This window comes from Brienomyrus brachyistius, chromosome 19 (assembly GCF_023856365.1).
Source record: "Brienomyrus brachyistius isolate T26 chromosome 19, BBRACH_0.4, whole genome shotgun sequence".
Lineage (NCBI taxonomy): Eukaryota > Metazoa > Chordata > Actinopteri > Osteoglossiformes > Mormyridae > Brienomyrus > Brienomyrus brachyistius.
This window is the reverse complement of record NC_064551.1, coordinates 20,318,489-20,331,400: the sequence shown is the minus strand read 5'-3', so window position 1 is coordinate 20,331,400 and position 12,912 is coordinate 20,318,489. Positions and strand designations below refer to the sequence as shown.

Sequence of the window (12,912 nt, the reverse complement as noted above, 5' to 3'; positions counted from 1 at the left end):
GGAGGATTCTGAAGAGCTGAGGGCCATCGATTTGGTGACAAGATGAACAAAGTTGAGGACTCCTCTATCCCCAAAAGAGCAGCCCGTCCAGTCGAGGAGCTACTATGCTGTTAGCGGGCTCATTAGCGACCACTCATGTGCCGCGGCAACCTCTCTGCCCCATGTTTTCGCACGCGCTCTCACTCCAGAGGTTACGCCATCAACTGAGAGCCACTTTACAGCAGGTCGTTTGCCTGTAATTAGGAGAGAGGACAATGGGCTGCCTTCTGACGCACCACTCTTTTCAATCATTGGCCCACGCATTCAGGTAAAATACAGCTATTCCGTGGAGCACTCCACACCTGCAAAATATCAGGTAGTGTCAGTCTCATTATCTAAAACTAGAGCTGCTTTAATTGATTTCAATTCATTTTTAGACCTGGGGGGAAGAAATTAAAAGTCTCCTTTCATTATAGTAATGTTAGATCTGACAGATATATATTTTTTCAACGAATAATTTGTACTCTGTTACTAATGAATTTGATGTAAACATGCTAAGAGACCGCATGCTTCGTTTGAGAAACGAGGAGATTGACTCAGTAACCGTCGGTGTCATGATGAGGTAATGCCCCTTATTCACTGCTGATTGTTTAAATCACAGGTTCGTGGTGTTTTTCCAGTGTCTGTGATGTGCTGACTCTGGGATTCCTGACCAAAGAATGCTATCTCTGATGATTATGCACTATCGTAATATTCTTAACAGCTTAAAAGAAAAAATTTAAACATTGTACTGTGTAATGATTGTAATTCAAGAATTAGATTCTGAAACATATACTATATTGACAGGCTATGTTTGAAGCAGGAGACGTGCAAGTGTGATAGCTTTTAGCATTGCCTATGCCCTTATCCTCATAGCTATTAGCATCTTTAGCATATTCTTTAAGTCTATTATATTACCCTGAAAGCTATCTAGATCTTACCCCACTAGCTGTTAGCAACCTTCCTTCTGTTAAGTCTATGCCCTTTCCCAGATATCCATTAGCATCTTTCCTTTATTTACTTATTTCTTATATATTTATTACTACGTACCTTACCTTACCTCACTCGATGCAAAGATGAAAACTACATAGCATGTTTTAGAATGAAGTATTTTTAGAATACATATTACTCAGGGAGGATGCCTCAATTTTAAACGGCTCCAGATTTTAACTCAAAAGCTCTGCTGAGGGATGTTATCCCACACCCTCGAATGGCCAAAGTTTTGCATAAATTAGCTATGACGCTATCAAACGTGCATTTACTTTAAGGCTCTCTGCATCCACTGGAAAGTCCTCCGAATGCGATTGCTGTTTCTGACCATCATCCAGCTAAAGAACAGGGGGCCCCAGGCACTCGGAGCTGGACAGCTGACCGGGGCCAACCAAGCGCAGCTCCGGCTCTTCTCTGAGGGAAATCTTGATGATCCTTTCACCACTAGTGCAGCTTTCACAAGCTCATTCCCTGCACCACTCTTGAGCGCGTGCCGTTTTCTGGAGTTCCCGCTGACTGGATAGGTCCTGAGGCCCTCTGCTGGCCTGGATCTGGCCCCCAAGCCTCCATCCCTGCGCAGTGTCAGAGCCCCATGCTCACGCGCCTTTTGCCGGGCCCATCTGCCTCCCTCAAACACTACAGCAGGGACGCTGAGTCGAGCCAGGCTGCCGGGACCATATGAGATCCCAGAACCTGTCTGCATAGCTTCCAAGTAAGACGTCAGTTACACCTCCCAGAATTAGGCAGATCTGTATAATATATCAACATTTCCATTACTTCAGTATCTGATCATATTCCTAAACTATTTGGAATATTTAATAACATATGTTTTTGAAAAAAGTTCCACCAAAAATAACATCACTGTCGACTAAGCCTCAGCTGACTACAGTAAACACTTTGATGCCTGCAAGAAGAACACAATCGGCAGTAAAGAGCAGCCTGGTCACACACCCACCGAACCCTGATGGATTTAATCTCTATAATTCCGCTAGATTCATCATGCTCTTGTAGTAATACTCTTCCAAACAGGTACTTGCCATGCCTGCTCAGCTTAAAGGATGCAAAATAGCATCAGAATCAGGTTTCCTGTTAACGTTCTGCCGCCTAAGAGTCAATTGATAGATATACCGTCCACAACGCATCAACGGCATGACTAGTTTTTGCAGTTTGATGTCACACTCTTATCGTAGATGTGTTAGCTTTATGCTATTCTTTGAAGATAACTAATCATGTTTTTTTTTTCCCCTCCATGGGCTACTGTGTTTGTTCTGGCAAATTCGACCGGTCCGGAAAGTGGTAGGACATGGGGAAGAAGTAACAGATGAACAAAGAGTGTGGGATTGCATTTAATTCCTTTTACTGTTGCAGGCAGACTGTGACAGAGTGCTTGAAGTTCGGGAATGAATATTCATGATACTGGCGGCGCACAGGTGACACTCGACTCCGGCTATTTTAGAAGCTGCTGCTGCGGCGAGCCAGCTCGGCTTCCCGAGGAATGTTCTCCCCAGAGATGCGGTCCAAAGGAGCGGACGCGGGAACGCCGCACGGGCCGACAGCAGGCGGCGGTGCATTCCGTCGACGGTCCGCCAGCGCTAACGAGTGCTTACTGAGGGAAACCGGCTCGGCCTTTCAAGTCACAATTGGCGGCCAGTTAGGCCAGAAAAACTAAATTAAAAAGGACAACAGCAATTAAAAAGGCTGCTTGTATTGCTGCATGTGTGAAATCAAATGAGGGTCATTCCTATTGAAAATGGTAAACATTTTTCAAAATAAACGGCTCTGAAAAAAACTGAGAAGTGGGGCAGACAGGAAACCTATTTGCGTATTTATTCTAACTGCAGTGTGTCAGGTGTGTGTGCCATTGCATTATAAGTCATCCAAATTGCTTAGAAAAAAAAGTGAGAGTCTGGAAGCTGCCAGTTTGTGGGGGCCAGACAGCGCTATACCGGACGCTTTCTGTTTGAATAGCTTCTGGCCAGGGACCCCAAGTACTAACAAAACCCATATCATTGTAAAGTTTTATATACACAGAGAGAAACGTGGCTAGACAGAAGGAGAGAAGGGGACCGAAGTGAGTTTTTCCAGCCTTCTGATATGCACAGCGAGCGCTCGACTCAACCGGAATACCCCGAAGGGTATGCGTGAAATATTTACACCAAACACAGGTATTATTTTCTGTGCATAGATGGGTCTCTTAAGGAGATGAAACTTAAGCTACGAGTTATTAGCTCAAACACTGAGCACGCTCAGTTTAGACGTACACACCCACAGCCAAACGGCAATGAAATATTCAGCAGTCTGACTAAGAATCAGTAAAAACGTAAATAAAAGATATATTTAAGCATTTTTGCTGGACAAGGCATAAATTGACAGTATAGTGCAATAACAGAGTGTCAAAATACTTAAAATATCCATTGGTTCAAAATGTAAACCTCATACTATAAATATAGAGCCTTTTCCATGTGGCGACTCCGGGAACGAGTCCAGGTGCCTCTTTTTCCCCGGGAATCTCGCAGAGCAGCCCGCTGCATGGTGACAGCTTTATCGTCCTGTAATCCCGCATCTCACATGTCCGACCGTTATCTCCAGGTTCCCGCCCCGGTGAGCCGCTGCCCCAACGTTCCCATTGCCGCGGCCCTCTCGCAGGCTCCACAGAGTCGCCGTTGCCGTGCCGACCAGCCAGTGCTGGGGGTGGGGGGGGGGGGGTGGAGGTGGGTGGGGTGATAAAAAAACAGGCTGTAAGCACTTCTGCGGAGCACAACTGCTGATGTGAAGAAGAGATCAGAAAGCAACACAAACAGCTGAGGTGTCAAAGCCCGGCATGACTGGTTTGAACTGGACCAGCGGAAAATCTGAAATCTGCAGCTCGGACCTCAACGGATCCCATGTTTTGAATACAGTAAAAAAAAAAAAGATTTACAGGAGTGTGACACGACAATCGCACGCTAAACCGAAGGACCACAAGCCCCCCTTTACCCTCCATGGAATCTCGCTGGCCCTTGCGGTACACCACACTTCAGGCAAATAAAAGCACAGGATTCTAGTCCTCAATCAGCAGCGGATTAAAATGTCGCCGAGTTAATGACGTGCGGAATGATATTTTGTGTTCAGATGAATCGATGCAATCATCAGAACAGAAATGCTATCAAAGCATCATTAGCTGCGGCTATAAATATTTATAAAAACTTCAGTGCCAAGGAAAACTGACATTTCAAATGCAGAAAATCATAGCAGGCTTTCGTTTTCTTACTGGTAATTTGTAATTAAATAAGAAGAAGGTTCATGCTTCTTCAGTTCTGTCTCTGTTTTCTTCCTCTGGGAGATGTTTAATCAAGCTCATATAAATAAAATTGATCTTGTCTGCACGCAAATCTGGAAGTGAAGTCAGGTTTTCCTGCAGTGCATTTCTAAAAACAGCGGCAGCGAGTGGATGTGAACGCAATGTTGTTTTCGCTGGAGCAACAGATAAACATCTCCGAGACGGCGAATCCTGCGCCACATGCTGGTGTTTCCATCAGGGGAAATTATCAGGCCATGTGACCGACCTGCGTGACCGCGCTGCACTTATGAAAAATAACAATTACGAGATTCAGACCGAAAAAGGCAGAGCAATCATAAATGTTGCTGACTGGATTTCTTCTAAAATTGGACGGCAAGTCTAAAGGAGGTTCCCTTGACCAAAAAAAAAAAAACTCACCTAAGTAACAGCAAGCAAACTTTTCTAATGTGGCAGTTTCCAGCTTTTACATTTCAAAATTCCTAATCTGCACGCATTTGTAAAAAAGAAAATAATAATATTCCATCCATCATCCCTAACTGCCTAGCAAGTCCAGGGCCTCATTTTTCCCAGGATGAATTCCAGTCCATGACAGCGTGTACACACAAAAACTCACACTCAAATACACACACACACACACTCACACAGGTTTGTAATTATATCTTTGTGGGGACTCTCCATTAATTTCTATGTGGAAAACTCTAATCCCAACATGACGACCTTAACCCCTACCCAGCCCTAACCTTAACCATAAGTAACCAAACAAAATACAAGATAATAATAATAATAATAATAATAATAATAATAATAATAATCCTCACAGGGCAGAACTGAGAGAAGAGACGTAAAACATCGGAGGTGGAGGCAGTGGGGGTAAGCGGGACCCATTTGGGCTGACAAACTGCTCTTTGTACCACTGAGGGCAGGTTGTACACGTAACATAAGAAAGTACACCGTGAATCTCATTTGCTGTGTTGGGTGTCCCACACTTCCAGGTGCTTACACCTCTAACATATCTCAAGCAATTTTCTGGCATTTGTACAGCAAGCGGTTCCTAATCCAGTTGCCAGGCATCACTGACCCTGGCCCAGCAAACAAACAAGCAGGCAAACAAACAAACAATCAAACAGACATGCAACAATAACGAAACACTGGATTCAGTGAGTGGAAGCGAGCTTGACGACTTCATCTCTGAAAACTACAGCGCGGCTCAGCTGACACAAAGAGGAACGCTGGCAGCTGGATCTGAGCCACCAAAACAGGTCCTTTAGCATTTTTCGGCCACCTGTTCCTTCTGCCCCCCCCCCCCCCAATCCCAACGTGGAAAAGCACCAGCGAGAGGAGAGCGCTGCAGTACCAAACCCGGGTGACTTAGAGCCTAATTTGCATGCTCCTTTGCTGTGATTGTACTTCAGAGCATTGAAATAGCACGGCAAAAGCTTGTTGTGCATTTGTTGCAGACTGATTCAGTTTGCTATAATATTGCTTGCCCTTTCTGCTCGGGCAGCCTGAAAGGATTAGCAACGCTCACAGACTCCCCCCCCCCCATCAAACCCACCCCGAAACGATAATCGTAAAAGGGGTGCGGGCGGCCCAATGGAGGCATGTCCAAATCAGCGGCTAACACAGGCGCAGACCATTCTGCAGTCACCTTACAGAGAGGGGAAGACTGGGGGGGCACACAGACAGCCCTCAATATGCAGAACAATCAGTCTAATGAATTTATCTCCCTAATATCCCCACCCCTCCCTAAAAACACTGAAGACTGCGGTTGAATTAATCGCGCCGAACTTCAAACCGACCGCCATTCCTGACTTTCCACACCTGTTCTTCCCATCCATCCCACCGAGGAGCGCTGTTCTTTACAGAGGCCAACATTTTTACCTGAATCACGTACGATTTTACAGTGCCTCCTATCCCTGTGTGTGTCCCCACAGCCCCCAGCCACGCTGCTTCACTCTCATAAAACCACCTCAGAAGGAATAACCACTTCAGTGTCTCCTTCCCCACCATCTGCGTTTAAGGCCTGTTTCCCACCGTACGCACTTACTCGCATGCAATTGGTTGCATCTGTTTAGACACAAAGAAAAAGAGTTGTCATTCTCCCTATAGATTTTTTATCTTAATTTGTCTTCAGCTCAATATTTCATTGGGCTGTCATACGTTTAATTGCTTAACCGGTTCGATTTATAGTTTTATCACTTTCTACCTGACTGTAGCTCAGGGGTGACAGGGAGCAAACACACCCACCCCCAGGAGCCAGGGAAGGGTCACCAGACGCCGAGGACCCCCCAGGCATGGAACTCCTGAATTTCACATGACAGGCAGCAATAATGAACAACACAGGCTTACAGAGAGTAAACCGTACAGGCAATTATCACTGCAATGCCAAGCCATTTGATTCTGCCACTGATTCACCGTCCACTTAATTACCCATCTACCCAGCTGATCAGTCCAGTCACCAACTCTTATGAATTCAGTCTCTACTTCTTCCAAAGACGCGGCTCACTTTCAGCTCCACATGATGAAACAGTCACCCCCATGAACTACAATAAGTTCTGCTACCATCATTTATATTATACTGTATCACACTACGAATGAAATGGTCAATAGTATCGATTTGATTTCTAATTGTTCCACTCTTATATTTCCATTTTTCACATCATTTAACCATCATTATTCTGTGCAGTATAAACTACCCACCATCCCGCATGTATTGTTTGTTGTTTTAGCGAATGTTGCCTCACTAAGTATTTTAATACAGCTACCATGTTGACAGTGTTTACACTCTGAAAATGAAATTAAGAAATTTACAATGGAAAAAGGGGAGCGTGTGCAGAATCACTGCGGCAGGTTTTCCCGCCTCCGGTCCCGCCGATGATTTGAGGCCCGGACTTGTGGATTTAGCCACGTTGCAGGTTAAACAGGAGCCCTTGGCTGTAAAGAGAGCGGCTCCTGAAATCAGGTCAGCGGCAAAGCAGCAGGACCAGCAAGAAAAACGGCTTGGAATGGGAGAAGGAAAAACCCTGCTGGACCGTCGGGGAAGAGCGGAGGACCCCTAGATGCGAGTGTCTGTCCGCACGAGTCGCCTCCCCCAAATAGCGCTGTCAATCCAAGCCCCCCACCCCCTTTCCATCTCATTCCTCACACAGTGTGCCTGAATGTTGTCAAGCATGTTGCGGGGAGGGGGGGGGGGGGTGGTGGGACGGAGGGTGGGGGCTAAGCCTTTTAAGATGAGATAATCATCTATTAACCGTGTCAAGACATTATGACCCTGGGAATGGGATGGAAAAAAACAGGGGGTGGGAGTGTCAGGCAGACTTTCGGGTACCGTGTGGGATATATATACCCGCAGACACGTGACGGACGTGCTCCTGTTTCAATGAAAATGCTCCGCTGTGATGCGATACAGAGGCGGGGGCAAGACCAAACAGATGCTGTCCCTCCACTCCCCGCCTCCATGGGCGGGCGGACGGACGGAAAATGTGACACGGGTCACCGCGCCGCCCAAGACGTTATTGAATTAAGGCAGGAATGTCTTAGCCCAAAAATGCCCCGTCCCTCCTGCTCGAAATCAGATGCCACAGGATCGGGGTAATAGGATGAGGGCACGGGGTATTTTTAGGATGCGGGGATGCTGATCTCGGGAGAGGGACCGAACGGGCGTGGCGGAGCAGCGATGCCGGCCGGGGCCGACGAGTGGAGCTGCCATCTGTGGAGCAGCTGCGTGCCCTCGGGGTCACCACCCACTGCCCTGCCGAGCAGACAGACAGTGCAGTAGGCCTGCTCAAGCGCCCACTATGGACTGGGCACTTCTTCTTCACTAGTATCTAATACTGGGTGACACCAAGCTCCAATGTCTTGTCCCTCTTCCATCGCAGAAGGAGAGCTGGTGAAAAGATATCGGCATCTGAGTGCAGGTGACAAACTCTTTCAGTTATAGTTACCGAATTTGGGTGGGGAGGTTACTTACACCTCGAAGGCTACATAAGAATCGAAACCCCAGTTCTGATGAACCTCACACATATCTTTGGCACCTGCCTGAAACTATAACGTAACATTTTATGTAAAAACAAAAATGAGACTCATGGATGGGGCCAGGTGGCACCGCTCAGAAATGAAGGGTCCTCCGAGCCGCTGGGGAGCGCTTATTGACAGACAGACCCCGGGGGGTGATGATGGCTTCCAGAGATTGGGTGGAAGATAGGAAAACCAATCAATCTCCAAACAAAGCAGTGCTGCAAGGAGAATGGAGCGTCACGAGGGACAGGTTTCCAGTGCCGGTTCGAGGCTCGTGCGCGGACCTGCCATAGCATCCCGTGAAGTGCGCAGCTAAACACCCCCCTCTCTGGTGGCAGTAATTATCATCCGTCCCTCATGAGATTATAAGTTAGGGGACGTTTGTGGGTCTGAGATCCAGGGGAACCTGGTCCTATATTAATATCATCACCTCCACCTTCCCAAACCCAGGGACCTCTGACCCACCGTACCTGTATAAATAGAGAGAAGTAATTTACCAGCGGGAAAAGCGCTGAGGGCAAACATGTCCTGGGTAATGAAGTGTTCAGCTTGTGCATGATTAACCAGCTGGAGGGGTGGGGAAGAAACCACGGGCCATGAATAAGCGGGAAAAATTGATTAGCAATTTCCATTTACACGGCTAAACAAAACCTGCTCTGCATACCCGGCTGCCACCACTTGACGGGAATCCCGGCCAAATAAAAACCCCACCAAGGCCCACGTCCACCGCCGCCCGGCAGTGATTCGGCGCGCCGCCGGCAGTGATTCGGCGGATGTGAGCGCGGGTCAAGGTACGACGCCAAGTGCTCAATTTTTTGTAATATGGACGGGTAAATCCCAACATTACTTCAAGGTAGTGACATACAAACAATAGAATTCTTATGTGCTAAACTTCCATTATTGTGATTTTACTAAAAGGACACATGATTGGATGGATGGATGGATGGATGGATGGATGGATGGATGGATAGTTGGATGGATGGAATGTTAAGAGAAAAAAATCCACCAAGATTCAGGGCATAAAGTAAGATCAGGTAACACGCATTTAATCCTCATTTGTGATGTTTACCGTTTTTTCAAAATCTGTTACGTTCATACAGTAATTACAACATGAAGTCTAACAAATACAAACATCATAACGACCAACATTAAAGCCACGAAATAAGAATTCCGAGTGCTGTTCACATATCCGCAGGCGAGCAAACATGGCCGCCTTCGCATCTGAACCTTTTCATCTGCAGCCAGAGCTGCCTCACTGCAGCTACACATTTTACAACAGATACTAAAGCAGCACACAGCCGTACACCAACCCCCCCCCCCCCCCCCCAACAACAGGATCCTGTTACACACCCAACCTGAGACGACCCACGTCCAAGCAGTGCTGTCACACTGCAGACTCACTTCCAGATGAAGCAGCTGTGATCTTATAAGTAATGAAGCAAGACTCCAGATCCTGCCAGGTGCCGAGACACAGGATCAGCTCAGGGAAGCCGGTGGCTATGGCAGGCAGTACAGAAAAACCAAAACGGTGCGCAACACTTAGCCCAAAATATCTGTGCGATTATAAATAATAGCTACCCTTATAGGGCCAGAAGTAAATGAATATCTCAGTTATTGATCCCGCTGCACTTGGAGGGATGAGGCATGGCTTTGGGAATGGTGCCGGACAGCAGGGCGAACGGGGAGACATTTCGGTATCGGTATGCCTGTGTCGTCCACGTGAATCCCTGCTTTTCTGAGAGGCGTTCGGAAAGTCGAGATATCAAACCTAAATTAATGTTCTAAAAAAAAAAAAGACAGAATAAAGGCGGTTTGGACCTTAAGAACGGCACGTCGTCCCTTGTTTCAGATTTAGGAATACCGTCTGTATTTCCAGAACATAAATGTAAGCGGCAAGTTCACCATCTTCCTCTTGGTACTTCCTGATATCCATAGATCATCTAGGAGTCGTCCAATGGAGCCATTCAAATTACCATGTGCAAAAGATGAGTCAGTATTTGGTAAAATTTTGAGACGGAGTTTAACCATTAATAGCTACGGTAAAAACATCCCAGTTCCCTATCCTTCCCACTAACATAATGTTACAGCAACTAACAGACTTCTGAGAATACAAAGCTTAACATTAAGTATATCTGACTTGTCCGACATGTACATTTTTGCAGAAGCATGAAACAGCCTAACAAACAAAGAATGCAAGTTTTGTTTGTGATTGAACTGGATATAATTCATTGAAAATGACATGACTCCACAATTCTGGTACTGAAGCTGATTTCATATAACTGGCCCAATCCATCCGAGCCCAGAAAATCACCTGTGTTTGAATGAGACGCTACAGGACCGCGGACTTTGGATGCTATTAATCCACTCTCGATTTAGGCACACCTGCACGACGAAATGCGCCCGAGAACCGTGTGATCGACAGAGAGACGAGGAAGGAATCCAGGAATCTGAAACCAAAACAAAAACAGGAAAACTCAGACCTCAGTGTTAAAAAAGGAAACGCTTTGGTCCGTTTATATCTCTGGGTGTCCCACAAAGCAGCCATGATGTCATTACTATCAATACTCTGGGGTGCAGCAGTACTGTAATATGGATCCGAACATAAACCCCACTGGTCAAATTTCTACCTCCAGAAGCATTACACAACCTGACCCTCTTTCCTTAAAGATAATTTAGGATCTTTAAAAAGTCTTCCGACCTGCATGTCAATGTTACGAAAATATCTCCACGATAAAGCTATTGTGATGGGCAGCATCACGAAAATCATTTTGATGATTGAACAAATTTGATGATCTGAACATTTAGATGCTGCACGGCAATGAAATGAGATCTAAGCATCTTAGACATGAGGGGTATGACCATCGCAGCAGTATGCTTTAAAGAAATGTGGAAAAATTGTTGAGTAAAGGTGGCCTACAGCAGATACTAAAACACGGATCAAACTGGATTTTTCCTCCAAACGGGCCTATCGGGAGGAGAACTAAGGGCCATACGTCAACACTGGGTCTCTTTGTGGATCGGGGAAAAAAATATCGAAAAAATATGATTCCACGTCGGGCCACTACTCCCAGACTCCTAGTCTGTGCCGTTTCCAAGTCACGCTATTGACCTTGGAGCGGGATCCACGACGATTACCTCGCCTGAAGCCCCGGAACACTGTGTCCATCACGCTTGTAAACGGGGCTGGGGGAGGGCGGGCTTCCTCTGAAAAGCGCGGCTCCCTCGCTGCGTTCCCAGGTCGGAGAGACACAGGAAGAGCAGGGCTGAATCTGCCAGCCCTAAGTCACCACCACTAAATCGCTCTCAAAGGGCTGCTCTTTCTTATATTTCACCCTGAGTTTTCAAATTAATATCTAAAAACCACAAAATGCTGCCTTTTCCACAGCACATCACCGCTCACTGGTTTAATATGGGAGCATGTGGCCTGCACTGCCTGGTAGATATCTACAAGACGCTGGCCGGGATTATACAAATGCCCCAACATCACGCTTAAATGCATAATGTCACTTTGAATTGCATGATCGTAATTTTACACATTTATACGTGCACTTCGGGTAGATGAAGGGCGCTTTGCTTTTTTTTCCCATCACAGCGTGGGACGGTTGCCGAAGCGCGTGGTCGGGGACATGAATGTGCTGGAAAATGCAAGAGAGGTCAAACTCATCCCTCTGTCTTCAAAATACAGGCAAGAGGCATTTTAATTACACGGCCTGTCAGGCCAGGTACTGTTACACATGCACACTGTCAGGTTATTGGCAGACTTATTAAAATAAATAAACAAGTAACAAAACTGCATTCTGCACATAACTGAAAAACCTTTTTTAAAAAATGCTTTTCATGCAGTGGAGCCAACACTAACTAAACAAGCTGGCTGTCATGCAGTCCGGAAACAGCCGCGGCCGGGAGAGACAACGAGAATCAGAGTTTTGTGCCACTTTGGCATTCCTTCGTGAAACATACGGCACTTTGCCTATTGTATAATCCCCTGTCACAAAGCATTAGGCATTTAAACAGAACCACGAGATTTCAGGATACATCTGACAACGAGACCTATCTCTCTGCTTGGCAAGTCACTGCCAAGCAGCAGGTCCACCCGAACTCCCTACTGTCAGTGCAGCCGTCTGAGAGCACACTACTTACGCCTGGTTCCTGGCGTCTTCCAAGAGTTTTGGTGCAGTTTCAAGGACAAACGTCCGCCGGCTGCCTCTCCTTCCTCCGGAGCAGCGATGCGGCGGTCCTCAGTCCTCCTCTCCGCTCCTCTGATCAGGGGCTGATTTCTCCCTTCGCAAGATTAAACACGGGAGGGAAAATCACTAAGCGGCACCGGTCTGGGCAAGCCGGGCTCAGAGGAAGGAGGGACCGGAGGGAGAGGAGCGAGGGGCGGCTAGACTGGGATCGTTCCTTGCTCGGGCACTAGCACGCGGTACCGGCTCGGCTCCGATTGCAGCCCTGCAGGAGAGAACGGCTATACGGAAAAGCGATGGCATCGCATTTCAGGCAAGTCGCAACCGGATTCAGAGACAGGAGCTGTCTTTAACGAGGCGGGAGTCTCAACTCTTCCCCCTCACGGTTCCCAAAGGCTTTCCTGTCTCACGTGAAAAATGCCC

At 46.9% G+C, this 12,912-nt stretch overlaps 1 protein-coding gene across 2 annotated transcripts in view; it reads right to left on the bottom strand.

Moving 5' to 3' along the window:
* The window catches only part of LOC125714682 (estrogen-related receptor gamma), a 112,712-nt gene that overhangs the window by 98,131 nt on the left and 1,669 nt on the right, over nt 1-12,912 (bottom strand). The window contains exon 2 of one of the 2 annotated variants that reach the window (XM_048985518.1): nt 12,446-12,586. The gene's annotated coding sequence lies outside the window, so the exon portion shown is untranslated. Of the gene's footprint in view, nt 1-12,445; nt 12,837-12,912 lie in introns of those variants that run through there. The other variant, XM_048985519.1, reaches the window with a different exon arrangement.